Genomic DNA, 7,052 nt, shown 5'->3' with positions numbered 1-7,052 from the left:
ATGATGAGGAGGATGATGAGGAGGATGATGATGAGCATGGTGGTGGTTGTGATGACATTGAGGAGTAGAAAGAAAATTTTTTTATAAACCCCTGACAATAATAACTACACTTAAGGGGAGAACAAAAAAAAAAAAAAACTATACTCACCAATCTTTTTATTTGAAATAAAAGATTTCCTTTTTTTGCAACACTATTTTCCCCTTTTTTTCTTTTTCTTTTTTTTTTCTTTGATTGATTATTAACCCGATGCCAAATCACCAACCATTTTCCACGACAATTCACATTTACAGAATGCAAGGAAAGCTGTTTTGGTATTTATTCTCAGTCAGTGAGAAGCAGATTAATTGCTGCCACTACCTGGCTGATATTTAAATTGGTTCCTTAATCAGACAGTTATCTAAATAGCAAGCTTGATTTATGGTGTTTAAATTACATGGTGTGGCACCGAGTTTCACCAACAAGCTGTGAATAATTTATGGTAAGACCTTTTACAGAACCGAAACTAGCAGGAGATTATTAGAGTCACCTAGAAAGACACCAGCTGCCATTTAAGTAACTGATCTCTCAGTTCCATCTATTTGGTTAAAATTAAGGAAAGCTGCAATCATCATCATCATCATCATCATCATCATCACCATAACCATCACCATCATCATCATCATCATCATCACCACCACCACCACCACCACCACCACCATCATCATCTTCATCATCATTTGACGTCCAATATTCCCTCCTGGCATGGGTCAGATGAAATTTGTTGAGGCAGATTTTCTGTTTGGATGATGCCCTTTCCTGTTGTCAACCCGCACTTGTCCCCAAATGAGTTAACATTTTCACCATAGCTAGATATGTTTTTCATGCCTGCACATGAAATTAATGTGCAAGTAGTTGAGTACTCCACAGACACATGTACCCTTAACGTAGTTCTCAGGGAGATTTAGCATGACACAGAATATAACAAGGCTGTCCCCTTTTAAATACAGATACAACTCATTTCTGGCAGCTGAGTGGACTGGAGCAATGGGAAATACCCAAGGGTCCTTGCTTAAGGACACAATGTATGGCCAGGAAACAAACTCACAGCCTTACAAACATGAATTGTGAGACGAAAACTCCAACCACTAAGCTATGTGCCTCCACAACATGTGTGTGTGTGTGTGTGTGTATGCTTGCATGTGTGTGCGAGTATGTGTGTTTGTGTATGTGTGTGTGTGCATGTGTGTGCATGTTTTTGTGCATGCGTGTGTGCAGGTTTGTGTACATTTGTGCATGTATGCATGTGTGTGCACGTGTGTGTATGTGTGTGTGCATGTTTGTGTGCATGTGTGTGTTCGCACATGTGTGTGTGTGCATGTTTGTGTGCGTGTGCGTGTTTGTGTGTGTGGATGTGTGTGTGTGCATGCATGTTTGTGTGCATGCATGCATGTGTATGTATGTATGTATGTATATATATGCATATCCAGGGTGGTGCAAAGGTTATTCATCTCCCCCCAGTCACAAACATTTTTCACATTTACTTACGAAAAATAACAAATAAGATGATGTTACGGCAAAGTGCTGGTGTGTGACTTTTCTGCCACCATGTATATGTGCCTGTATATATACATACATCTATATATATAATATATATATATATATATATATATATATATATATATAGGGAGAATTCACAAAACAACAAAAGATGAAGACAGGTGGTGTAGGAAACACACAGATGTATTAGTATTACGCTCGGGAAGTGAAAAAGTCTTTAACGTTTCGAGCCTACACTCTTCCACAGAAAGGAACACAGAAAGAAACAAGGAGAGAAAAAAAGAATGTGTAGTGGCTAGCGATATGCATACATACATACATACATACACACACACGTGTGCACGCACGCACGCACACACACACACACACACACACACACACACACACACACACACACACACACACACACACACACATAAATATATATATATATAAATATATATACATACATTTCAAAAAACTACATGTGAACCGTTGGCAATTGTCTTCCTCCGTCTTCCCTTCTATTAAAACTTTCTTCTGTTTCTGTTTCCAAAGAAGAGCATCTTCTCAAAACGTGAAACCAACTTTCTTTCCTTTCCTGAACGTCTGCTAATACATTACATGTACCACATCCTCGTGTTGTTGTTTTTTTGTGTTTGTTCTTTTTTGGATTTAAATATATATATATATATACATGGGTTGGACAAAATAATGGAAACACCTTAAAATTTCAAACAAATTTATTTTGATACAGGGTAAGACTGCTTTTGGCAGTAATTACAGCTTGAATTCTATGCGGTATGGACTCATACAAAGTTTGAATTGTTTACAAAGGAATTTTTGTCCATTCTTCAGCTAAAACAATCTCCAGTTCTTGTAGTGATGATGGTGGAGGATATCAACTCCTTACTTGTTTTTCTAAAATGCACCATAAATGTTCAATAATATTGAGATCTGGGGACTGTGGTGGCCAGATAAGATATTCAGTTTTACTAGAATGTTCCTTGTGCCATTCAATAACAACTTTAGCTGTGTGAATTGGTGCATTATCATCCTGAGAGAGAGGGTTTCTTTCAGGTTCTGTCAACTAAATCCACTCACAAGTCTTTGGTCAGCCTAGGGCTATAATGTAAGACACTCACCCAAGGTGCTGAACAGTGAGATTGAACTCAAGGCCACATGTTTGAGGAACAAGATTCTTAACCACACACCAGTCTTGTTTAAAATCTCAGGAACACTAGTCTGAAAGTGATGCTCTAGCTTGGGCATAATATTGATGACTAAAACAAATTAGTGAACGAAAGAAGTTATGATGTTGGTTAAAAAATCAACATTGAAATTTTTTTATTGTTTTTTGCTGAGTCAAGTCTAATGAATAGAAAAATAAACAGAGTTTCTGCTCCACTGAGTTGTTTTATAAATATTCAGAATCATGGCAATGGAAAAACTTTCGATTGATTATCTTTATGTTTTTATTATTTTTGTCTTTGTTTCTGTCATCAGACTGTGGCCATGCTGGGGCACAGCTTTGAAAGATTTTTAGTCGAATGAATTGACCCCAGGACTTATTATTATTATTTTTTTTTTTTGTTGCTTAAGCCTGGTGCTTATTCTCTCAGTTACAGGGATGTAAACACACCAACACTGGCTGTCAAACACAGACACAAAGACACACACACACTCATACACACACACACACACACACACACACACACACATTTACACACACACATGACAGGCTTCTTTCATTTACCATCAAGCAAATCAACTTACAAGGACTGTTAGCTTGAGAATATAGTAGAAAGCAATTGCCCATAATGGCACACATTGGAACTGAACCCAGAACCATGCTGTTAGGAAGCAAGCTTCTTATCGCACAGCCATGCCTGTGTCTATAATTATTTATTTTACACATGATTAGTTTATTTAAAGTTCTTAAAAATCAATTGGTTCTAGGTTCAATCACGCTTTGAGGCACCTAAGGCAAGAATCCTTTTCAATAGGGAAGCCTGCCCCAGGTAATGCCAATATGGGAATGACACTTTTGGGCCTTTATGGGGTGGAAAGCAATTTTAGGGACCACCTTAAGTATCACACATTCTATCTATGACACTGCATGAGACTGAATTGATGGAATTTCTGTGGAGACTTATCTGATACATGGCACCAGATGAGTCGTGGTTTCTTCTTTCTCTCATCCACCAGTCTCAAAGACCCTGTGGAGGCCATGGGTGATGTCTTTTCCTTATATTGGTTTCAAATTTATGCTGCCTGGTTGATTACATCAACACCAGTGTCCAACTGGTCTGCCACCATCACTTGACAACCAGTATTGATGTGTTTATGATGTTATAACTTAGCAGTTTGGCAAAAGAGACCAATAAAATATGCACTTGGCTTAGATAAACAAAAAAAAGAAAACATGTACTAAGACTGAATCATTTGACTAAAAATTCATGAAGGGGCTGGCTGCTCCAGTATGGCTGCAGTCAATTGACTGAAACAAGTTGATATGTTTCTTCTGAGTGTCCACTAGACTATTTTACAAAGAAGACTCTGCAGGCATATATTGTGCAGTAGAATGCACTGGCCATAATACGAGCAACATTTTCTAAATTTTCTTTTCCTTGATGATATTTCCTGTTAATATTTATTTCAAGAAGAAACTTTTTCCAAGGTCTTACTTTGGAATGAAGAATACATATTTTGGTGCTTTAGAAGACCTGTTGAGTCGAGTAAAAACAATATCATAGCTGTGGCCAGTGCCCCCTGACTGGCTCCTGTGTCAGTGGCATGTAAAAAGCACCATCCAAACATGGTTGTTGCCAGTACTTCCTGATTGGCTTCTGTGCTAGTGGCATGTAAAAAAGCACCATCCAGACATGGTTGATGCCAGCGCCCCCTGACTGGCTCCCATACTGGTGGCACATAAAAAGCTCCAACTGAATGTGGCCGATGACAGTACCCCCTGACTGGCTCTCATGCCAGTGGCATGTAACAAGCACCATCCAAACATGGTCGATGCCAGGTCTGCCTGACCGGTTCCTGTGCCGGTGGCACGTAAAAAAGCACCAACTGAACGTGGCTGATGCTAGTATCCCCTGATTGGCTCCCGTGCTGGTGGCACATAAAAAGCACCAACCAAATGGCTGGTACCAGTACCCCCGACTGGCTTCTGTGCCAGTGGCACATAAAAAGCACCCACTACACTCTCAGAGTGGTTGGTGTTAGGAAGGGCATCCAGCTGTAGAAAGATTGCCAGATCAGATTGGAGCCTGGTGCAGCCTCCTGGCTTTCCAGACCCCAGTCAGACCATCCAACCCATGCCAGCATGGAAAACGGACGTTAAACAATGACGATGACGACAACAACGATGACGATGATGATGATGATGATGATTATTATTAATAACTTTGTTTTATTTCCTTCCTTACGCAAGTAAAAAAACAAAAGTCAAAACAGAAACATAATGACAAAATTTGGCTAATTCCTGTAAAATGAATATAATTTGGAATGGCATAAAAATTAAACACGTTAAAATGATGTCATTTTCGACGTTGTAACTTTATGTCTATTATAACTGCACACGAGCAGCAAAGCTTTGTGTCCTTGTGCTACTTGTCTCCCTTTAACAATCATTTCCTGTTTGCTGCTCATTTTCATTTTCATTATAAAGCCAAATTGTTGTTATTCAATGGCAAGGATTCTCTTTTTCCCCGATTCCTTCAAGGGAATCCTGGCATGCTGTGGAAACCTTTAAAGGTGATTAATCACTTTGCATTGCATTAGTCACAGGAAGTAGATGGCAAAGATTTCTCCTCGATGTCTTAGAGAAGAATTCAATACCATTCATTAGATCAAAGAAATATCCAGAGATAATTTTGTTAATGTGCAATAACACACTTCAGTTTAAGAAATTACCATTGCCACAATTATTGCTGACTAATCAGAAAGCACCACCTTATGGCATAGCAAAGGAAGTTTTCATTCCTCTCATTATCGGGGTATTGAAAAGGAACATATAAAGGAGCAGTAATTCTGGAGATATGCCCAAGTATAATGGAGATTTCTAGAAGCAAATAGGAGCTTGCAAGTAACTTAATCAACCGTGATGTTAAAATGGGGCATTGAGCTGAATCAGCATTTTATACAACATTTCATATTGTTTGGTAAAAGTGAGGAAATGGAAACAAAAGTGTTATGGTTTTATCTGACAGGAAAACATTTTTAATGATAGAGTCTGTCTTCTGGGCTAAGTTGAAATATAAATTATCTTGAGATAGAGTGAATTCAGAAAACGTCAATATATTAGGCTTAAAAAGGTGAGAGGAAAATTAGGTTAAAAATATGCAACGATAGATTTATTTCGTTAAAATTCCCAGAAGAAAAGAAAGAAGAAAAAATAGATTAGATATAATTTTGGAATAAAAATTGGCATCAATATCAATAAGACTGTAAAAGTGTTTGTATAATCAATAGTTTTAACAATATAGATGTAAAATAATAATATTTTAAAGATGTTTGCCATGACTAGTGGCTTATACGCCAATTCAATTTTCCAACAAGATTATCCTGTTGCATTTTATCATATTGTGAAGAGTCTAAAACGTGTTTCAAAAATGTATTTATTCATTTATTTATTTATTTAGTTATTCTGTGATGGATGTTTAGCTTCATGAGTTAAGAATCGGATAAACTCCGGAGCAAAAGGCGACAAGTTCGGTTATGGTTGTTTGATTAGATTTTATTTAATGCTGCTCAACAACATTCTATGGACAGATCATAACAGGTTGGTTGCACCTGTGCTGAATTCAGTGCATATTCTTCCTCTTCCTCCTCCTCCTGTATGGCTACGTGGCTGTGTGATAAGTAGCTTGCTTACCAACCACATGGTTCCAGGTTCAGTCCCACTGTGCGGCACCTTGGGCAGGTGTCTTCTACTATAGCCTCGGGCTGACCAAAGCCTTGTGAGTGGATTTGGTAGACGGAAACTGAAAGAAGCCTGTCGTATATATGTGTATATATATATGTGTGTGTGTGTGTGTGTTTGCGCGTGTGTATGTTTGTGTGTGTATGTTTGTGTGTCTGTATTTGTTCCTCCAACATCGCTTGACAGCTGATGCTGGTGTGTTTATGTCCCTGTAACTTAGTGGTTCAGCAAAATAGACTGACAGAATAAGTACTAGGCTTACAAAGAATAAGTCCTGGGGTCGATTTGCACGACTAAAGACAGTGCTCCAGCATGGCTGCAGTCAAATGACTGAAAGAAATAAAAGTAAAAGATATGTATGTCTCTAGGGGACCCCTGCCCCTCTTCACTACTTACTGTCTGCTGCTATCCCTCTTCGACTGTTATATTCTTTTACTCTTTAACTTGTTTTAGTCACTATGGCCATACTGGAGCACTGCCTTTAGTCGAGTAAACGTAGTCTTTATTCTATCAAACTCTTTTTCGAAACTGCTAAGTTACAGGGATGTAAACACACCACCATTGGTTGTCAAACGATGTTGGGGGGACAAACACAGACACACA

Source organism: Octopus bimaculoides, chromosome 1, assembly GCF_001194135.2.
Source record: "Octopus bimaculoides isolate UCB-OBI-ISO-001 chromosome 1, ASM119413v2, whole genome shotgun sequence".
Taxonomy (NCBI): Eukaryota; Metazoa; Mollusca; class Cephalopoda; order Octopoda; family Octopodidae; genus Octopus; species Octopus bimaculoides.
This window is presented reverse-complemented; position numbering follows the sequence as displayed.